This window comes from Chionomys nivalis, chromosome 19 (assembly GCF_950005125.1).
Source record: "Chionomys nivalis chromosome 19, mChiNiv1.1, whole genome shotgun sequence".
Lineage (NCBI taxonomy): Eukaryota > Metazoa > Chordata > Mammalia > Rodentia > Cricetidae > Chionomys > Chionomys nivalis.
Genome location: NC_080104.1, coordinates 35,032,117 through 35,055,676, shown reverse-complemented (window position 1 = coordinate 35,055,676; position 23,560 = coordinate 35,032,117). Strand labels below are relative to the sequence as shown.

At 42.5% G+C, this 23,560-nt stretch overlaps 1 protein-coding gene across 1 annotated transcript in view; it reads right to left on the bottom strand.

Annotated features, from left to right (window-relative positions):
• Positions 1 to 18,033, bottom strand: part of Il1rl1 (interleukin 1 receptor like 1) — a 45,590-nt gene extending 27,557 nt beyond the window's left edge. The window contains exon 1 of the mRNA XM_057751243.1: positions 17,876 to 18,033. The gene's annotated coding sequence lies outside the window, so the exon portion shown is untranslated. The remainder of the gene's footprint in view (positions 1 to 17,875) is intronic.
• Between the last annotated feature and the right edge of the window lie 5,527 nt (positions 18,034 to 23,560).

Genomic DNA, 23,560 nt, shown 5'->3' with positions numbered 1-23,560 from the left:
CAAACCAATATGATAGAAGAAAAACACTAACTTCTCCTCAAGCTTCCTCTGGCCTCCACAGGTATTCTGCCGTATGTGCTCATGCATAGACACACGCAAGCCCATGCGCGCGTGCACACACACACACCTTCTTCAACATCATCTTAGCATCGAAAACAAACAGTCAAAGATACAACCCAGAAAGAAAAGCACAAACTTAATAAGTGTCTCAAGACCAAGTGTCTTAAAGTCAAAGATGAGTCAGGTGTTGCAGAGGTTGGAGGACAGAAAATGTAATGAAAATTTAAGGCATATCTGTGTAAGAAAGCAAAACCGAGTAGCATCTGCAACAAATCACCAATTCATGACTCCCTCTCCAAGAATGTTCCTCTGGGAAGAAAACCTCAGCTGTGCTAACATCATAATAAATTCATTTGGCACTTTTACAATGGTGGGGGTTGGGGGAATCTCCCTGTGCTCAGGACTTGACCTGGCTTTCCTTGCCTTTGACAGAAGTGTCAAAAGCTCATCTTTCACTCCTGCTGAGTGGGCTTTGTGACATCTGTGGCATCAGGAAGCCGGCAGCACTGGGGCTTCTACTATCAGAGGAAGCTTCTACCCTCAGCGGTCCTTCCACCACTCTTCAAAGCTTATCTGGCCCGATAAGATAAAGTGTGTTTTTGTACGTCTGTTCTAGATCTCTGACAGAAACAAATTCCTTTCATCTTGGAAAGAAATATTGTATCATGTGTCCCCGACCACCTGCAGGATTCTTCCTTGTGCTGGGACTGCAAGTTTGAACCCTCACACTTGGATACTATATTTATTTTCCTCAAAGTAGTGTGTGTGTGTGTGTGTGTGTGTAGGAATAAAGAGAGCCACTTAATAGTGATAAAAGTCAATCTACCTAAGACTATAATAAACATACTTATTTTGGTCCTAATCTCAGAGCTTTGAAGCAGGAGTAGAAAACTTGAAAATACAAAGGAAGATACAAGAATCTTGAATCACAACCAGACATTTTAACATTCTTATTACAATAATTGTAGACTAGATAGAAAATAAGTATGGATATCGAAGATTTAAAAACATTGTCACCAAGGTCACATAACTGACACTGATAGAACAAAATAGACACAGAATTCTCCATCCAATAATTACAGAGGATGTCACGTGACAAGAGTCAAATTCAGTCATAAAATCAACAGCATAAAGGTATAAACAAACAGAAATATGCATAAGTTAAATGCATACCTTTAGCAAATTAGTAAAAAAAAATCACACGGCAATATCAAATTAAGTTATAAAATAAATAACAGAAATATGTATACAAATGGACATATTTAGAGACTAAATAATATAGCTTTAGCCAATAGCCAATATGCAACTCGGAGAAATCAGGAAGAGAATGAAGATACATTTCAGGTTTGTTGTACAAGGCTGCTTGTTTGTTTCTGGCTGCTCAGCCCAGAAATAACCACACAGAAACTATATTTGCAATACTGTTTGGCCAATAGCTTAAGCATATTGTTAGCTAGCTGTTACATCTAGAATTAACCCATTTCCATTATTTTATATCTAGGTTTGTGGCTTACCAGCAAGGTTCCAGCTGACAGCTGACGTATTTCCCCTTTGGTGGCTACAAGGCATCTCTTGACTCTGCCTTCTTTTTCCCAGCATTCAGTTTAGTTTTTCCCGTCTAGCTTTGTTCTGCCCTGCTATAGGCCCACCAAGCAGTTTCTTTATTAAGCAATGGTAATCACAGCATACAAAGGGGAATCCCACATGTATCAAAAATGATAAGATGCAAGGAAGAGGGGAGCTCACAGAGCTGGCTGCTGTGATAAGAAAAGAATGAGGGATGCAGATGAAGGACATTGATTACCACCTAAGAAACTAAGAAAAAATGTGAATAAAGGAATTTCAAAAATATCAGAAGAAAGGAAATAGCATTAATACAGAAGAAAATGAAACAGAACACAGGAAGATAATCATAAAAGAAATCAATGGTGTCAAAAACTGATTGGTTGAGATCACTAAAGTTGATCCGTCTCCCTCCAGCCATGGTGATCTCAGAGAAATAAGGAAGAAGACACAAACATCCCATGCCAGGAGGAAAAGCATTGAAAATATCCAGTTTCTAAAGATGTTCAAAAGAGACTGTCTCAGACAGTACAGGAAACAGACACACGAATATGTGTACCGCAATGGATAAATTTAAAAATAGTTATAGGGAATGAAAGACCCAAATGAGGCAGAGGACATGCTGGTGTGGTCCCCTTGTATAAAGCTCTGGGAGATCACTACTGACTTTTAATGAGAAGTGTAGGTGATCTCAGTGGGAGACAAGAGGGAAGGATTTCACAAAAGTATGTGGAAACATCAGCAACACATGTGTTCACTATCTCCATCATGGTGATAGTTTCACAGTTGTGTATGTCTGTGTCTAAACTTGCCAGATTGTACAATTTCAGAACGTGCAATTTATCATGTCAGTTATAGCTCAATAGAGCTGTATAACCTACAAATATTTTTTAAAGGTATCATGTAGACAATACATACACAGGTCAACAAATGCATATGTACAGCACATTCATACATATGTGTATATGTGTGTACATGGTAGAAAATGTCTAAATGTCTAAAGCCCAAGAATCCCAAATGCATGGCAATGTCCATCTACAAGGGTAAGATGGAGGGTGGGCTTTTCCCTTCATTTCACTACTCCGGATTTACTATTTCCAAAACTGGAAGGCTTAGCATATAAATTCCAGCAAATGTGTTTATGCGTCAATTTGTCAACATTTGCGGTAACACCAGCATCTCTATATTAGTTGTGTAGGATGGAAATGATGATTACTTCTAACTGGATTTACTATGCCCGAAAAAGGAATGTTCGGCATATAAGCGTATATTTCAGCAAATGTGTTTATGCATCAATCTGTCAGCATTTGCAGTAACACCCCCATCTCTATATTAGTTCTCTAGATTGGCAATGATGACCACTTCCAATTCCCGGTGTGGAAAAACAGATCACTATTACTGTGTTAAGGCAGAATCTAGAACACAGGAGAAGCCCACAGTCAACACTTCTCGAGTCTAGGGTTTGGGGAGAGGAGCAGCAGCAGGGTGCTTGCTGCATTGATAAGACTCTGCTCTGGGTTCCCAGAATCTAAAACAAGGATGCTTCCCTGCAAAACAACAGCACAGACTTAACAAGTGAATCAAGACCAAATGTCCTAAAATCAGAGAGAGGACAGAAAGAGGGAGGGAGAGAGACAGAGACAGATAGACAGACACAGACAGAAACAGAGACAGAGACAGAGACATAGAAATAGAGACTGATATTGACAGAGATAGAGAGACAGACAGAAAGAGGGAGAGAGCGAGAGAAGAGAGATTTTTTAAGACAGCCTCAATGAGACTCATTACTGAAAAGATTCTAAATTTGGCTCCAGGATTTCAAGGTGAGTACAAAGCCGTGCTCCAGATAAACACAAAGAATTCCAGGGACTGGTTAACCTAGTTCTTCTTGAGGGATGGAGTCATGGGCGTGTACCTTATTTCTGGTCAATCTTTTTCCTCAGTAACATTTACCATAATTCAATGAGTCTGGATTTTTAAGGAGGCATGGAGATGAACTATGGCATAATGTGTGCCTCCATATACACTTAAATATCTATTCTTTTATTAGACAGAAATGCTTCCCTTGGCAACATCTTAATGCCATGTAAGAGAATTCCACAGATGTGATCTCCAGTTTCTCCGTGTGTAACTTTGAGCCTGATTGTCCATTGCCAGCAGTCTGCATCTCAGGTGGGCCAAACCTCCATCTGCAAAGTTCAGCAATGATGCTCATCTTAATTATTTAATCAGGGTGTGCAACATCTAAACAGCACATTTGCTCCTTGCAAGCTCTTTATACTATTAAGTGTGTGTGTCTGTGTATGTGCACGCATATGTGTGTTGTGCGTGTGTGTGTGTACATGTGTGTGTGTATGGAGGCCAGAAGAGGCCAGAGGTCAACTTCAGATGTTGCCCCTCAGGACATTGCCCACCTTTGTTTTGAGACCAGGTCTCTCTGTGGTCTGGAACTGGCCGAGTACGTTAAGACAGGCTGGCCAGTGAAGCCAGGAATCTCCCACCTTTCCTCATCAGTACTGGACGACAAATGTGAGTGACCACTTGCAGATTTCTAGGTGGCTAACTCAGACCCTCATGTTTGCTTCACCCCTGAGCTAGCTACCACGATGATAGTGTTCACCATTTCCGCGTGAGACACATTTGCAAGGCACGTTTTGCATTCTGAGTCAAGCGCCCAAATAGCAAATAATTCCTGTCTTTGTGGCAATAGGCACCTAGTCTAGAAGAAATGCAATAAAAATAAACAAGAAATCATACAAGAAAGTATTTAGTTTTTACATGTAATAGCTTTAAATTCTGTGTGTTAATAAAAATTTTATTAATAGAAACCTCCCTCCTGGAATGACTTAAATTCTTATATGAATTGAAGCACATACGAAAGCTGGGGAGGAGTTCCTGACTTGGGCCGACTTTTAATATCCCTAACAATTTAAGAGATTCTTGTCAGCCAATAAAAAAAAAAAAAGTGTTGATAAAAAAAATCACAATATACCAAATAAAAAATCACAGATGGCCAAAAAACACATAAATATTCAATATATTCTGCACCCCATAATGAAAATGCATTTTTAGACTCTTACTACATATTTTTATCTACCAAACTGATAAAAACCAGAAGGACTTCATGTCCGGCTTCTGAGCAAATGAACTAATTTTCCAGGTCCTATACTCGGTTAGAAGGAGAAATTAAAGAGGATTTCTGAGGTTCCATCACTGTGCCCCTGCCCCTGAGCCTAGAAGCCCCCACTGAGAGTGTCTCTGCGTCCAACACATCTCCTATCACATGAGGTCAAAGGCCAGCATCAGACAGCAGTTTACCGAAACTACTTAATCAGCTGATATGTTCCAGATAAGATAAGATTCTTGGTAGCTGGTAAGGAGGGTTAGATTGGTTAGAGCACCGTTTGCGGCAGAAGTCAAAGTGGAGGGAACTAAAGGGCAAATGGGAAAGGAAAGATTGACTTGAAAACATCCATCCCTAACGCCTTCAAGCCACTGGCACAGACTCGGATTCCTAAGACAGTGGGATGAGGCATGCCCAAAGCCACATAGCTGATTCATGAGAAACTCAGACACAGTCCAGAGATAAGAAGGGACCTTTACAAAAAGTTGTTCATTTCCCTCCTAGAACCACTATTTCACCCAGAAGATTTCTGTCCAGCCTTTGGGAAAATCACATAAATTCTAAATAAGCCTTGGGTACCTTATCTACCGGAAGATATATGTTTTTGAGTGGCGTGAATACAACACACTGTGACAAACACTAGCAATCTTGAGCAATAACAGATCCCTTAATTTAAGAAATTAATTCCAGCTGTGCCGTGGTGGCACACACCTTTAATCCCAGCACTCGCGAGGCAGAGGCAGGCGAATCTCTGGGAGTTCGAGGCCAGCCTGGTCTACAAGAGCTAGTTCCGGGACAGGCACCAAAGCTACAGAGAAACCCTGTCTCAAAACAAACAAACAAACAAAAAAACAAACAAACAAAAAAGAAATTAATTCCAAATATCTGTACACTAAGCATTTCAAAACATAGATTATAGAGTTAAGGTAGTGACTACCTAGTGCTCCTCCAGGGAAGACAAAAAGGGAACATTGGGAAATATGCAGTTTTCGTCTTGGTTGTCAACTTGATTGGATTACTAAGAAATGCCCAGATCAGGGAAGCTCAGCTCTAGCTGTATTTGTGATGGCCTTCCCAGCAATAGCAAAATGACAAGGGCTCTGGACTCATTGATAATTAATTCCTGGGTCCATTCATAGTATGATGGCCTTATTGGGAAGACAGTAAAAACTCACATACAGCGTCTTTGGTGGAAGTAGGTCCTTGGAGTATGTCTTTGTGGCTACTTCTTGCCTGAGCCCTTTCCTGTGCCCCTCTCTATCGGTGTCCTACAATGAAGCAAAGTAGCATCTCTGCCAATACCCTGGTAACCATGATTTTCTGCCCAAGTACGTGGGTCCAAACATCCATGTACTGAACCCTTGAACCATGAGCCAAAGTTGGTCTTTGCTCTTTTATGGTACTCAAGGAGATGCAGAAGCAATGAATGCATGAAAGTTGAAAAGGCAGTTAGTGGTAGAAATGCAGATCCCCTGGTATACAGGGCCACAACAGCACATAGATTGTACCTCTGGCCAGGCATAGGGTAACTTCTCATTCAGCAGGCAAGATCTCTATCCTAATCAGGGAGCTACACAAGAATCACATCTTGAGCTGAACCCTGTTACATACTGACTTTTCCAGGCCAGTTTCACCCACAACAATAAGGGCCACAGTTCAAAGGGACGAGGAACAACAAGTTAGCAGGAACTGAAATCTGAGTGCCTTCATGATCCGGCTCCACCTACGGTTCTACAAGCACTGGCCTACCCAGGCGGTCTTATCTGAGAGACAAAAGTTAGACTGAAATCTTGTTTCAGCCAATTGCTTTGGGCTTTCTCAGTCCACATTAATGCACAAGGCATCACGTATGCACGGTGACTGGAGGTTGCTGGTCAAGACTGACAATATGAAGTAGTTTCCCCAGCAACTGTCTAGACTCTTCTGCCTCCTTCTGTGTGCCAGAGGAAAGGACATAATTGGGATTTAGGAGAGTGAAAGAAGGAGCTATTCCATAGTGTCTCATTCTCCTTTCCTGCTACTCTCAGGGTCTGTTATTGTTTTGTTTTGCTTTGCTTTGCTTTGCTTTGTTGGAGATAGCTTTTGCTATGTAGTTCAGTCTTCAAATTCAAGAACCACCTTCCTCAGCTTCCTGGGTGCTGAGGTTAGAGGCAAGTTCCTTATGGACAGACACAAGCTATCTTTGTGAGCACTTGGTTTTTGTGGAAACTTTTCAAGACAGCCTTACAGGCCATGCTGCTTCTGTTTCTAACACCCAAGGCATGCAGAGAGGTGGTCTGCCCCCTCGTTTTGCTTGTTCTGTGCTGACATTGTGATCCTAAAAGGTCATGTGGTGTTCAAGAGATCAGTGAATACCTGTAAGATAGTAGTCAGTATGCTAATTCAGTAGCGGGGGCTTTGCTAACTCCAGACATTGGGTAGATTTCAAAAGGATTCATTACCAAAGTCTGAAAATGTGCTAAAATAAACAGCATGGGAAATTACCATGCATGCTTTGTATAGTTTGTCAATAGAATTACTTTGTTATTTTTTTTTTAACTGGTTTCATTTGTATTCATGTGCGTGAACCTGCATGAGTTTAGGTGCACCATGAGAAAGGACCTTCAGAGGCCAGAGAGGGCACTGAATCCCTTGGGGTAGTGGAGTTACAGGAGCATATGAATATGTGGGGCAGGGCTCAAACCTGGACCCACTGCTAGAAGAGCAACATGTGAACCATCTCACAACTCCAGAATGACCCTCTTTTATAACAACAAAAACAAAAACAAATCAACAAAAATCCATTTCCGGCCCCTTCAAATTGTCCCCTTTTAACGGCGTAATTAGATTTGCAATTTTAAGAAAAGCCTTATTATGTTTATATACAATTTCTAAGCCTATCTATAACATTGAAATTCCTAAGAAAAAGTAACTTCGTGAGAATTAATCTATTACTTGGGAGGATCTTGGTCGAAGTACTTAAGAAGGAAACTTAGATACATTAAATTAATAATTAGTGTTTAAATGAGATGTTTGGCCTGATAAATTTGTAATTGAGATAGTCATGTGTTATAAGTTTTTAAATGTGATAGACTTACAATTGCCATATTATTATTATTATTATATTGCCATATATAATTGTTATTTGTTTGTTTGTTTTTCAAGACAGAGTTTCTCTGGGTAACAGTCCTGGCTGTCCTAGAACTTGCTCTGTAGAGCAGGCTGGCCTTGAACTCACAGAGATCTGTCTGCCTCTGTCTCAAGAGTGTGGGATTAAAAGTGTGCACCACCATTGCCCAACTGCAAGAGTATTTTAATCTGACATTCTGCTTAAAATTTTAACTTCATTTCAAAAAGAACAAGCAAAAACAAGAAAAGCAAAAAAAAACCCTTAATTTTGAAAAATAGAATATTAATGTTGAAACTAAGACAAATCCATGTTTCTACCTCTAGGTCTGTCCTAAAGGAACTTACAATTTTTATGTATTTTTATGTATTTCTTTATATCTTTGTGTGTATGTGTGTTGTGTGCCTGTGTATATATGAATGTGCACCACATGTGTGCAGTAACTCTCAGAAATCAGAAGAGAGTGCAGACTCCATTGGAGCCTACAGTTAGTTGTGGACAAATATGTGGATACTGGGGATAGAACCGAGATCCTCTGGGAGAGGACCCAGTGCTCTTAACCTGTGAACCATCTCTGCAGTCCTCAAAGGAACTGGAAGTTAATCTGATTGAGCTAGTGGATGAGCACAGGGTTGGTCTGTATGCTCCCACTTCCCAACACTGTGAAGACAGAGTCAAACCTAACTGACCACAGCTCTGCCTGCCCTTCTGCTCCATCCATCAGCCAATCACTCCGCTCCTGTGGAGCCTTTGCTATTGACCTGGGGAGGGGGCATGCAGAGACACTTTGTAGCCAGCCACAGGGGTCTGTTTTCATACTCAACCCTCCAAGGGAAAAGCTTGCCGCTTCTGTGGACAGGAAGTGCCTCTCCCTGATGATATCGCGTTGCACTTCCCATGCAGCACACACCACAGGACTACTTCCCCTAAGAAGTCATTGGCTGACTTAGAATCCTGCAGCTCAAAAGCTGTGCAGCTGTGCGCTGAAGCCTGGGGACTGCTGTACCTCACTCTGCTCTGCAGGATGGCTTCCATCCACAGCTCGCCTCGACTCCCATGCCTGCTCTCGCCTCCTCCCCACTCTCTTTTCCTCCCTTCCCCCCTAGATAGCTGTTATCACCCCCGTACACACTCCCACTCTCCAGCTGCAAACACTTGGTTCCCTTTCTTCAACCCCTTATCTCATTTTTCCAAAGTTGATTAAAACAGCTGCCATTGCTCTCCGTCACACTTTCCCTCAACAAAAACAAAGTTGTCTTTCTCAACATGAATTTAGACCTGTATTACAAATCTAGCTGGGCACATGAGATACAGAATAATACTTGAGATTATGATCTCCATGGAACAAAATAAAAAATGCCTGGTGGGTTAGAGATGGTGTTCCCTAAAGCAGGATGAAAAAGAATGCATCTGGACAAGTTTTACTAAGTAAGTAATCAAATCCTAGGAAATAGAAGATACCGAAAAGACTTGGTGCTCAGAAGAGAAGGCTGGGCCTGCAGCCTTAATTCTGCTACTTAGCAAAGTGATTTTTCCGAATCTGGATCTGCAATATAAATATGAGGGAGGTGCCTACAAGAGTACGGAGAAAGATGCATTGACATCCTGTACAAAGATCACCTTGTGAAATTGGACTTGTGGGGCCGTGGGTGTGGCTACTACCTCACTGACATGAATATGCTTTGAAAGAAATCAAAACTGAAGAATGATACTGGTCTTAACAAATGGGTGCGGAAGGCGAGCTTCAGTCAGTACAACCTTTTCCTGTTCGAGACAACAGTCCCTCATCCCGCACAGAGCACAGGCTGTGCCTCCCTCTGTCATGTAGTACGATTCGAAATAACCTAGGAACCTCACCAGCTCCTCAAACATGGAGGTACCTCCAGGGACAAATGGCACTAGGCATTGTGATATTATCAGAATCCGTTCTCATTCCCATCCCAGTATGGCAAAAGCAAAATGTAGCCACAGGAGGCTTCAGACTTCCCAGCCACCCAGCTAAACCAAGTTTCTTCAGAAACCCCAAAGGCCTCAGCCCATGGCTGCCCACTGGCAAGCAGAATCCTCTTCCCTCCTTGAACAGGCATACATGAGGGTTCCGGACCTGAGAGGAGTCAGACACACCACAGATCTCAGTTTCTGGCATCAGTGAGCACAGGAGTTGCGTATTCTCCACTTTTGAAGGCATCTCATCTGAGCAGAGATAAACTGAAAGGGACTGTGGGACCTTCTTTGATGAAATAAAGTCTCCCTAGGATCCTGGCATCCCCTCCAGGGCTTATCTACGCTGTGGCAACTGGTTTTAGAATCTCTCAGAATGCCTGTGTCTAGGTGGGTCCCGGGAGCCTCTACAGGAAGGCAGGGTCTGACGCACTTGCCTCTCAGTGCCTCTACCCAGTCGCATTGCCCCAGTTATCCCCATCACCAGCCACCACGTCTGACTCTCCCTTGTTTTACCTCTAGATGGGATTCTCATCCACCCTAACTCTGCCTTTCTTCCATCACGCTCAAGGGTCAGGCCATCCCTACTCTTGGGCAGACCAGCCTGCATTGCTTCTGTGGGGCTGAAATAAACCCACATTTCCCTGCACTTTTCAACTCGGTGGCCTCTTTACTTGTCTCTCCTTTTGTATAAGGCGCTTTGTTCTCATCGTTGAGGCTCAGGCCTCGGGACGCTGCTCGGTACTGTGTCATAAATCCCTAGGTATATTGTTTCAATTCTTCAGCCTTCCTCCCTTCTCTTTACTAAGGTTTCTTGGTGTCTGTTACCATATCCTCGAGACCCCCGGTCTTTTTCTGCTGCGTAATCTAACTGTTGTTTCTCTTACCCTGTCTTCCGGTCCCTTGCTATTTTTCGTCTGTGTACTTTCACTGCTGCTCCTCTAATCTAGTCACCTTTTCATGACAGATACTGTATTCTTTAGTTAGGCAAATTTTCATTTACTTTTGGGGTTTATTTATTTCCGTTTTCGTTAGATGCCTTCCATGAACCTTCACTGTCATTTCTTTAAACCGTCAACAGAATTAAAGTGCGTGTATACAATTTTTGTCTCCTGATTCCTTTTTTTTTTCAACCCTCGTGGTCCTCTGGATGCTCTTTGCCATGGCTGCACTGAGGTCTAGAGTGTTCTGCCCTGCTGCCCTTTATCCCACCCTTTGAGTGCCCCTATTCAATTTTCCAAATAGTTACAGTAAGGGTCTGCTCTAGTATCAGCTGCTCTCCCGTAGGTGCTGAGGGCTTTATCCGAATCACAGTATTCGCAAGATTATTGCTATATACAAATAGGAAAAGCTGTAAGTGCTGAAAAAAATGATCCAACCTGCTTTACTTCCTACTTCTTCTCTCTCTGAAATAATGTGTATGGAAAACATTATCATGTTTCTGTCCCAGTCACTTCAATAAAAATTCGTGGTTCAAGTCTTGCCCAGTCACTTGGTAACTATAGAACCCTGGTCTAGTTGTCTGTTCTCTAGAAGCCTCTCTTCTTTCATTTGAAAAATAAGACTTCTACCAGACTTGTCCCATTGGGGTTTGACGAACAAACTGAAGAGTGGAAGTGCCCATCACAGTGACTATCAGAACAGAACCTTAGCTAGCCTCAGGAGGTATTTAATAATATCTCTTGTTACTCCATGACAGTAATTTCGTCAAGAGGATATTTATAGCTGCCTCATCTTTCTGTCTTCCCCATTCCTCAAGCTACTAAATATAGTCCATTAGTTAAGAAATTCTTGTAAGGGCCTTTCCAGTTGACTGCTAAGGCTTGTTTACCCCTGCAAATGCATTCTCAGTTTTGTGTAACATGCACTACAACAAGAACATTACTGGGAACAACCCAAAAATAGCTGTGGCCTCTTCCCTAGAGATGTTGACTGTCTATTATGGGAAACAGATAAACAATCCAATAAACACCTACTATTGTTAGATAATGGTACCCCAGAGATCCGTGTGTTAAAGGTTTGGTCACTAGCTGGCTGACAACGTTATAAGGAGACAGTGGAACCCTTTAAAAGGTGTGCACTGGAAGGAGGGAGTTTTAACATGGTGTACATGCCCCCTATGCAGCTGTGGGACCCTGATATACTACCCATTCCTTACTTCGTTTTCTAGGAAAATGGCCAGATGTGTGATTACATACTGACTCATGAGCTGTAACCAGTTGGTCTGCGGCTTATAAGAATGACTGGAAAATTGATGAGAAAGACATTTGGAGGAAAGCCACGAAGGTGGAGCTCTCCAAATAGTCAAAGGATATAAAGTTACTGGTGTTTCATATAAATGGTATCAACCTCTTTCCCTGTCATTTCCAGGTGGACCTATGAACAAAACAGCCATGGTGGCAAGGGTGGAGGTTGTACATAGAACCAACAACATGGTCTCCCACTCACCAAGGCTGACCAGGCTACAGCTATTGCTGAGGGCCAGATCTACCAACAGCAGCTAAGCTACCAATACTTATCTGTCACCATTTCACACAGCAGCTAAGCTACCAATACTTAGCTGCCAATAAGGCACCATTTCACACAGTGCTTAGTCAGAAACCTGGTGTCGGGTTAACTAATTTGGCCCACTTCCGTCAAGGAAACTATAATATTTTGTATTCGCTGGTGCACTTATTTTGGGTTTGGCTTTTCCTTTTCTGTGTGTAATGCTTCAGCCAAAGCAGGCATCCATGGACCTAACAGAACGCCTTATCCCCCATCTTGCTATCCCACACAGCATTGCTCCTGAAAATGAAATCTTTTTCACGAACAAAGAAGCTCAGCAGCTCACAGACTCCACTTGTATGAAAGAATGGTGACAGGGACTTTTAAAGATATAATTACAGCACTCGCACGTGGCAAAAGCCTGGAGGCCTGCGGCAGAGTCTCCAAAAGGCTATGGGTATTCCACATCAGCATCCTACGTATGGTACAGTTTGTCCTACAGCCAGGAGTGGAAATGAGAATGCACACCTCACCACAATCGATGGTGACCCATGAGCAACTGTTCCTATTGCTATATGCTTTGCTGGTCTATGTGTTTTTATTCCAAATGGGGAGCTTCTGTCAAGAACACAAAAAGTATCCCATTGAACTAAAAGTTGAATTCAGACTTCTTCTAGTCACTTCAGGTTCTGGATACCCAAGAGTCAACCAGTGAAGAAAGGAGTTACATCGTTACCAGGAATGACTGATCCAAGCTACCACAGGGAAAGTGGACTGCTTCTTCCCAAAAGAATGTCTGGAGTGTAACAGATTCCTCCGGGTTTGGCTGTGCCCTGTGATTAAGATCCATGGGAAACTACAACAACCCAATCCAGGCAGGATGATAAATGTGCTAGACCCCTCAGGAATGAGTGTGTGAGTCACCAAAGTGGAGAACCAAGACCTACTCAGGTGCTGGCAGGGGTGGAAGAAATACAAACTGGGCAGCAGAGGGTGTTATAAATGCCAGCTAAAGCTAGATGATTAATTACAGGAAGGTATATTTGTAATCACCATTTTTTTGTGTGTGTCTGTGCTTTTGCAAACATACATTAAGCAAATGTGTTTTCTTTCCTCTATTTCTTCATCATGTAATGTGGCATCAATGGAGATATCAGTAGTTAACTGTTACGAATCTATTTCCTCAAGAGCAGTCTGGACCAGAGAGATAGCTCAGTGGTTAACAATGCTTTCTGCTCTTGCAGAGGACCCAAGTTCAGTTTCCGGTATCTACTATTCAGTGCAACCTGCAGCTCCAGTTCGGGGGGATCCGATGCCTCTTCTGACCTCCATGGGCTCCTGCACCCACAATACATGCAGGCACACAATAGACACAAAAAATAAATATTTTTAAAAGAGACTTTATGATCTGTTTTTGGAAGAGGAATCACACTTATGGGGAGAGGTTACAAGCAGTATTGTTATATTAGGCAGAATTATGACCTCATTATTTTTTTCATTTGAAAATTAAGCAAAACATATGGAGATGCTGTTGAGTACCAAGCTGACATAGGGGTGGACTTGCAATGATTAATTTTAGTTGTTGTTTAACTGGGTATGGTATCTGGGATGGTATTTCCTGGAAGAGTTAGCTGAAAAGTAAAGACCCTTCCTCAAATGGGCAGCAGCTCCCAACAGATACCCTTTGGAGTCACATATCAGATATTCTTCACAACAAATGTTTACATTATGATTGATAACAGCAAAATTACAGTTATGAAGTAGCGATGAAATATTTTTCTATCTTTTTTATCTTTTTTATCTTTTTTTTTTTTTGGATTTTTCAAGACAGGGTTTCTCCGTAGCTTTTGGTTCCTGTCCTGGAACTAGCTCTTGTAGACCAGGCTGGCCTCGAACTCACAGAGATCTGCCTGCCTCTGCCTCCCGAGTGCTGGGATTAAAGGCGTGCGCCACCATCACCCGGCGAAATAATTTTCTGATTGGGGGTCAACACAAGAGTGACAGCATTAGGAAGGTTGAGAACTGCTCTTCTAGGTCTTCAGCTCAGGTCGGCACTACTGAGTCAGCTATCCTTGTGGGTTCCTGAGTACCTCACCTCCCCAGACTATAGACAGTCATCATAAGACTACTCAGGGTACCACATGGGCCAATCGAATCCATCTTCTTTATCATATATATATCGTTTCTGTTGGTTCTATCTCGCTAGGAATCACCAACCACCATGACTTTAATATCTTCTTCTCCAACATGCTCCCCACCACAATGTTCTCCCTAACCACAGCCCAAAAGCAATAGCACAAAGCAGTTATAGCTCAAATCCTTGGGCAATAATGGATCTTTCTTCCTTAGAAACTGAGGGTCCAAGTATTTGTTACAGAAACAGAACACTGAATAACAAGAAGCCCCGACATGTAAAGATGTATGTATGATTCTTAATTCAATCCATTGTATATCCTTTCGCTAGATTAATACCACAAATGTTGAACACAAGTCATTCTGTGTCTGTTATAGCCTTCAGAGAGAAGTATAAAATCCCTGTCACAGTGCCAAGAGTCACTCTGGAAATGCACAGGGGACTACGAAGAAAGATGACAGGGAAATGTGACCATGAGTGTTTCGTCAAACTGACCGCAGTGAGGAAGCCTGACCGGTCTGTTGGGTTGTCATGAAAGGTGAGCACAGGGCCATGAGGAAAGCGGCTCACAAAGAAATCGTTATGGCAGAAAAGAGCAGAGTAGATTCAGAGACCTGGAAGGAAGCCAGAGTTATTGGAGGACAGAGTAAAGGGTGGGGGCTGCGAGCCAAGGGTAGAGACACTTAGTGTCCTCAGGGTCACACTAAGAATTCTGATTCTGCCAAGTGGTGGTGGTGCACACCTTCAATCTCCATAGCCAGGAAGCAGAGACGGGCAGATCTCTGTGAATTCAAGGCAGCTGGACTGTAGAGCTAGGCTACACAAGTCTCAAAAAGTCAAAGGGGGGGGGAAACAATTCAGATCCTTAGTCAAGAGCACTGAGATGTACTCAGTTGCTCTTGTGGGTTGAAAATATGTAAAGACAAATGAGATATATCCATGTGTCAGTCACTATTGCTGCATACCAAACTGCCCCCCAAAATTCACCAGATTAAAGTAATCTTTTGCATTGTGCCAAAGGATTAAAACTTCCTGGGATGTAGACAGCCATTCAGGGTGAGAATATAGAAAAAGAAAGTGAATGTCTTAGGGCCATTGCATAAGGTTTGGAGCTTTAGCTGGGATGAATTAAAAACCAAGAGTGAACAGCTGATTAAAGGGTAGAATCACTTTCTCGCTCGCTGTTTGTGTCTTGGTAACCCAATGGCTATAACTACAACCTTGGTTGTCTATATGTTGTTCCGCTATGTGACTGGGTTGTCATGATCCCCATGTGTGTAGTCCAGCAAACCAAGCTAGGCTTTGTGACCTTGCTCCAAAGACACACAGGGCTACTACAATAATGTTTCTTGGGTCAGCACACTTGCAATCTCTGAGATTTGAGAGAAATGGGCTGCAGACCTCATTATTCAGTGGAAAATGCATCAAAGAGCTTGGAGGACATTGTTTGAAATAATAAAATGACTGATAAAAATCAATTGTTGTGGGGATGGTAGTAAATGAGTGAGCCTTGAATGGAGATAGTGGTAGCAGAGTGTGGAAAAGGGCATTAGGGAAGTAAAAGCAGCAGAACTTTCTGATTAAGCTGATGGCAGAGAAAAGGAAGGTGGTAAGGATGTATTCCTGTGTTCCTTTAACAACAGAAAGGATGGGCATGCTTGGTGCCATGGAATGGGAAAGAGGCTCTGGTTTGTCCGTAATTGATGGGAAGGCTAATCTGAATTTGGCTTGAGCACTGTTGAACTGAAACATTTAAGACATCCAAGCAACAGTCATACCACAAGGAAATATGTGCTCAACTATGTTCATAGCAGCAGTGTTTGTAATAGCCAGAACCTGGAAACAACCCAAATGATCCTCAACCAAAGAATGGATGAAGAAAATGTGGTACATTTACACAATGGTGTACTGCATAGCAGGAAAAAAATAATGACATCTTGAAACTTACAGGCAAATGGATGGATCTAGAAAAGCATCATATTGAGTGAGGTAACCAAGACCCAGAAAGACAAATATAATATAATCTCACATGGCTTTTAGACAAAAAGCAAAGAAAAACTAGCCTACAATTCACAACCCCAGAGAACCTAGACAACAATGACGACTCTAAGAGAGACATACATGGATCTAATCTACATAGGAAGTAGAAAAAGAAAAGATGTCCTGAGTAAATTGGGAGCATGGGGATCACGGGAGAAGGTGGAAGGGGAGGGAAGAGGAAGGGAGAGGAGCAGAGAAAATATATAGCTCAATGAAAACAATAAAAAAAAAGACAGCCAAGCAAAAAGTCTAGTAGCGGCTGAATATATTACCTCAAAAATTAGCATTATAGGTGTCAATGTGGAAATCATTAACTGTTTAAAACTGTGTCAGAGAAAAATATAAAGTGAGAGGGAAAAAAACACATGCATAACATTTGGCCCAACATTTTCAGTTCTGGGGAAGCAAGCGAAGAGGAGATGTAGGCTAGAGGTGGCAGGAAGAGCAATGGGGGAGTTCATAGATAAGCAGGGTGTAACATTAGCTTTCACCTCAAGCCAAGATAAAGACAGCTAAAGACGGGAAATCGGTGCCTTGTTGATGCTCAGCCAGAGAAGTCCGAGGATGGAGCACTGTGGGGTGACCGTGGCTTTGCTCCTTCAGGGGTATATAATAGGAAGTGAGATTTGGAGGAAGTCTGTGTGAAGGGGGAGTGCAGAGATACCTAACGCTTTCATCCCGTGATGCCCAGTGCTGAAAAAAGAAATGGAGAGGAGAGGAGAGGAGAGGAGAGGAGAGGAGAGGAGAGGAGAGGAGAGGAGAGGAGAGGAGAGGAGAGGAGAGGACTGTTCCCAGGGATGGTGGAGGAGAAAGTTTTTACAGACATCTGGGAGAGTTCAGGGTGGACACGACTAGACTGACCCAGGCCTTGTGGGAGAGGGGAAGGGGAACCAGATGCAGCAGCCAGGAGGCTCAAGGTCCAAAAGAAACAGGTAATCAAAATATCTGGATTATATAAGGAAGACCCTCCGGGGGATGGGTAGCCCAGTCCCTGGGCTGGAGAGTTCAGGGTAGAGGGCGAGGCATGCCAGCCATAGCCTATACCAGGGAGGGATCCAGGGATGCAGGGAGAACCTGGAGGTCAGGCCCCCTTTGATATGTTAAGTAGGTACCTCAGCCTTTTGTCCCGGTTTGAGCCATAATAACCAGTGGTCCCAGCATGGCCAAAGCCATTGAATGATAAATCGACTGTCTTCCTATTTTATTCACCCCACCTTCACTCAAGACTCTAACCCTGCTTTGCACTTTATAAGTGTTGCACCTGCAACCAGGTATTTCCCAGGCAACTTCGGTCCAGCTCATCTTCAGCTTACTTAACCTGTAAGTAAACCTCACATCTCCATCAGTTCGGCTTCTGCTCTGCAGACCAGTTCCCTCCTGCACATGCTCACTCACAGTCCCCAGGCATGGCTCCACTTACCTTGGGAGTTCACACCTGCCTGGTAGATGCTTTCCTGCGCTCTTCTTCACCCCAGATATTGCTTCCTCTCCCCAAGCCTCCATTTCTGTCTCTGTTGAAGCTCTCTTGCACAGTTGCTTGCCGGAGCTAGCAAGTTAGCACATCCCATGCTAACTGAAATCCTTCCTACACACACTTTCACCATTGTTCTCGATTTCTAGTTCCCCATAGCTCAGAAGCTGACGTCATCTTATTCTTCCTGTTGCCTCCCTGCTTCCTGACTCACCCACGCTGCTTCCTTCCTGTGAATCCACACAGGAAAGCTTCCTGAGTGTTCCTACCATTCTATAGTCTTAGTCGCCCATCCAATGTCACATATAATGCAATGCCAAAAGCCACAAGCAAGGCTCCTCCACAGTGCTTTCTCTATATCGTTTTCGCATGTTGCTGTACTGCAGCATGATAGGCTGCTAAAAATAGAAAGAGGAAGACTAAGGAAAACAAAGACGGACTGATACAATCCCACGTGTAGCCAACTCTGATCACTTGGTGATGCTCTCTAGTTTGTCCCTAGAGCACGGGTCTGAGAGGACATCAGGAGCGCTTGGTTTAGAGCCCCATGGTTGGTAAGCACCATTTGCAGTATGTTAGGAAGAATGACCAGAACCCAAATAGTAGGCCAAGTTTATTCTTTGGTGACAGAATTGGATTATCAGTAGAACTAGGGATTGATTCCAAAAAAAAATAAAAAGCCATGTCATCCATGCCAATCTTGAGAATTTTTCTACATGTAATAATTAAAAAATCAAAATTTTCTAAATTTTTCTAAAAGTAATATGGTTAATATTTCCTTTTTATATATTATTATTTTATATATTGTTATTTCTGTTACAAAGAGCTCTTTAAAGGAGACTAGAACTTTAAACATCTTAATCTTTCTGAACCCTTTGGCATTCACTAATACTACCAATGCCTCGTCTGGTTGCTCCCGTGTGCTGCCCAATTTTATATGTGTTCCTTGACTTGGAGCATTGAAAGTCAACTTCAAGTCAAGCAATAACCATTGGTCTGTGTGACATTCAAGCTTGGGAACTGCACTGCTTGGTTTTAATCTTCCATTGAGCTGTTCATGTAGAGAACAAATATTCACCTCCCTCTAAAAGCTTTAGACCCAAAAGTTTAAGTTTCTATTACCCATGAAATGTATCCATTTGTCATGCCAATGCTACTTTATGTAATATCCCAGCTGTTTTCTTATTTGTTTTTAAATTAAATTTTTCCTGAATATAAAATGACACATACAATATATGAAAATAAACAGTGGATGTAAACCGTGTCATAAAACACAACATAAAGACCCCATATCAAAGAGGATATAAAATCATAATGATCTGACACATGGTAGTGATTGTTTGAAAGACTGGATCACGAGGTAAGTTCTTCCACCGAGCCTCTGGCTCTGCTAAGGGTCAAAAGTTTGTTACTCAACCTTGAAGAAGACCTAATATGGTGAGATCCCAGACTGTGACATAACCATCTCTCTACTAGATAGGATCTAGAAATGACTTCCACCCCCATGCACGGTGAGTTTATGCTTGGAAGCAGGCTTGGGGTACCATTATTAGCATCAGGCTAGTTCCCATTAGACCACATCCACCTTGGACCTTAGACTTTATGTCCTGCCCTGCCCAGTTCCTTCCTGAAGAGGAAGGCCTCCTCTCTCCCCACGCATCATACCATAGGTCTAGGATGTGATTCACACTGTCGCCCACCCCTCCAGCTCTGGATATTGCTTTCCATACATCCATGAAGTATTGAAGTGGATGATCTCTTAGAGAACAAAACCAGGAATGTGGAAGTATTGAAATTTCCACTTGTCCTCCTCTACAGTTCAAATTCTTTTTTAACTTAATTACGTGTACCTTGAGCTTGACCTCTACCCATTATTGGATCAGTTGAACCTTTGTCTTAATAATTCCATAACAGTACTGCTCCTATATAGCCTTGTGGCTCCTCAGTAGGCTCAAGGTACCAGTATTCTTTGGTTTCTGGCTAGCAAGTCAAGAGGCACCTGTTTTCAGTCAAAAGAGACATAATCCATTTTCATAAAAAGCCTAGATCAGAGAACAAAAAGCAGAAATTCCTGCCTCTGTCCTTAAACACAAGCCTGAAATTCTAAACCCCTCCCTGATACCTAGGCTTAATTAGACACACAAGGGGAAGGTAAGGAAAAGAGTGTAGTAGCCCCACCTCTTCAGTAAGGAGCTGTTCATCTAGTATCATAAATAACAGGAGCCTCCGTGGAATTCAAGAAGAAGCAGAGATGAGGACTCCACAGTCCTCAACAACTAGCTCTCTTAACTCACCAGGCTTAATAGCCCAGACTCTCACCGCCTTAGCTATGATTGTCCTTCCTGGGAGAGGAAGTCATATTCCTGACTTTGAGCCCAGAGAAGCTCCTGCTACACCCCTGTTCCAAAAGAGAAGAATCCAGATTTGTTCCGCAAATGGCTCAACCAGGGATCGGCACCAGAGAAATCAAATACATCCCTACAACCGAGACAGCCCAATCTCTTTCTAACCTAAAATGGTGCCCATTTGCAATCTACAAATAAACCAAAAGAAACTGAGCAACAAACCCAATGACAATAAAATACTATCCTTTCCCCCCGACCACCCAACTTCAATTTCTTACACCATTAAAGTGTGAAGGAAAAATGAAAGTTGCGGGTAAATTAAAATTTCAAGTGACTTAAAGACCAATGTTATCTCATCCTTGAATTTCATTGTAAAAGCCAGATGAGCCTTGAACTTCCTCAGTCCATCTTAGCCCTACTAAGGTCATTTCCTGCAATCCCAGTCATTGCTCATTCCTTTCCCCCAAATGTCCCAAGCATTACATCATTAAACCCACTTATTTCCAGAGAAGTTTAAAAAAAAAAAAAGCTAGAAAACTATTTCCCAGTCAAGCCCAGATGTTAGTTACAGCAGTTGTATACATAAGTTACCAAAAACACCAAATGGCTGAATGCTGTACCATAACACCGACGTGGCATGCAGTATTAGGTGACTCCGAACCAATCCACCGGATGGTCACAAAGAGGCCAATATAGACACTATAAACAGTTCATATATACTGTGGATTTGAAGCCAACCCAACTATGTATTCTCTCCATGGGTTGGGCTATTGCTTAGGTACACCAGACAGCACTTGATGCTACCAACAACAACAAAGAGCACAAAAATGCAAATAAAGTAAAACAAGGTGGGCGTGAGAAGTTGATTGCTCCATAAAGCTGAAACAAGGCTCCGGAACTTCCTGGACCCAGGCTGAGAATGTGTGTACAGTGATCAGCTCAGACAGCTGCTTGTTCTCTTTGTCCACACACAGCCATGGAAAGCCCTGATTTGAGGGTTATAATAAAATTTACATGCTTGTAAACGTGGGAGCCAGGAATGAAGAGGATCAGCTGTAAGCTCCCAGAGTCAGGGGCCCCCACATTCCAGACGACGCCTTCAAAAGTCCCAGAGAACTGCTCACTTAAGAGAAGGAGTGTGGAAAGAAAAAGGTGAGAAATGGTGACCCTTATTCTGTCATCAGCCTCTGAGCTTCCCTTAAGGAAGAAGTCATTTTTAAGACAATGATTATGACGAGGCACTTAACCACAATCAGGAAGGGAAAATAAATCCAAATTTGTACCCTACCTTTGACCTCGAAGACCTTTTAAAAAACTCATTTGTCATGAAGAGCATAAACTATGTCAATCAAACACAACAACAACAATAACAAAAACTGCTAACCAAGCTGGAGAGACCAAGACCTTCGTGGAGACAGCATGGCCTGTGTATATGGACCCCCAGGGAATCCCCACCTCATAGGTATCAACTTTAAACATCTTCTTCTGAAATTACCCTTTCCAAAACCAGTAGGCTGTGTGACCTGCCAGTGTCTCAAAGTGCTGTTATCTGCTCCCCAAGCCAGGAATCATGGGGCAAAGCCTAGCATCACCAGAGTGAGAGACTTAGGGCAGGAACCCATCCATTTTTTTCTTTCTTCTGCAGGTAGTAAGCTACCAGAGGGCACCAGGCTTTCCGCTTCATCACAGCAGAGGGCAGAGATGGGAGACAAGAGCAGACAGCTTAGAAAGAGGTTCTCTGTGCCTCTTTATGATAGGAAAGGAGGACTTCCTGTCGGAAGATGAGTTTTGGGTTTCAGTGTCTGCACACAAGGTCCTGCTCAGAGGAGTGTTCTCTGCCTTGCAGCCTTATATTGTTCTAGACCACCAAATGTGTAATTTCTGGTAAAGATTGGTTTCAAGAACCCAGCCTGTAGGCTCCGCCCCTGGAGGCGGTTGTTCTTTTATCTCCGAACAGATAAAGAGTTTGCTGACATTATCACATAATAAATCAACTATCTTTTGGGGTCAAACAAAAGTAACATACAAAAGGAAATGCACATTAGCAAGAAACCCTAAAGGAAATCATAAAAGATTTGCACTGTTTCCTAGAGTGTCACTAGCCTGGAGACTAAGAAAAAAATGGCACTTGTTAGGCAAAGTCAAAATCAATAAATAAAGCAGGCGACATATCTCACTTGGTAGAGTGCTTGCCTTTCCTGTACCAGATCTCCAGAACCCATGTAAAAAAAATGAAAATGGTTTGCTGGCAAAGACTTATAATTCTAGAACTTGAAACACCTAGACTCCTGGCACTCGTGAATAGCCAGTCTAACCAGTTGACTGGCTACAGGCTAAGGAGAAATTCCATGGCAAAAAAAAACCAAAAAAGATGCCCTGATGAAAGACACCTGAGTTTGTGCTCAGCCTTTCACACACATGTTGATACATACAGCTACCCCCGTACCCACCAACACACAAGCATGCATACAAAGAAACACACACATACAAATAAATAAGTGGTGAGTAGCTTTGGAAAATGGGTTATGGCCCTGTGGTCAGTAGAGACATAGAGACCATGACAAGTTATTGTTCTTTTTAAGTAATGTAGGTTTCATGAATATGCTGGGGTTTTTTTTATTATTTTTTTGTAAAAAGGCAGGCTTTATGGAAGTGAAATTTGTTAGGGGGAGAAATCAATTTTTTAAGAGGTAAAGGAGGATACATCATACCTAACTGATCAGGACCTTGGTGCCCAAGAAACGAATACTCAAAAGAGTCATGAGCAGACTACCAAGCAAAGACCGCAGCACCAAGAATGGCAGAGACTTTCTCCGTAACCAAAGATGGCTTCAGCATACCAAGCCTGGGCAATGTCTGCTTCAAGCTGTAGCAGGTGAATATAGTACCTACAGCGATCCTGCACCAAAGGAGCTAGATAGACTCTTTCTAAGTTCCTCCACTAGGTTCCACAGTCTCTGACTGCAGAATTGGTCATCTACTCTGAACATGCCCAGAAGCTGTGGATGAAGATTTCCAAAGCCCCTAGGAGGGAGAAACAAAGCCCCAAGTGTCAAGGAGAAGATCCAGCCCTGAACCACAAAGATGAAAGTGTTGCTTTTGAGAATGTATATTTAGAAAAAGCCCAAAGGAGGTGACTATGTTAAACATTATAGATATTTTCTTAAAATACAAAACATAATAACAACAAAGTATGGAACAAACTTTTAAAAAAATGAAGCATAACTGTTGATTCCTCTAAGTACAGAAATGACAGGGAACATGTGCACTAAAGATGAGGCACAGACCT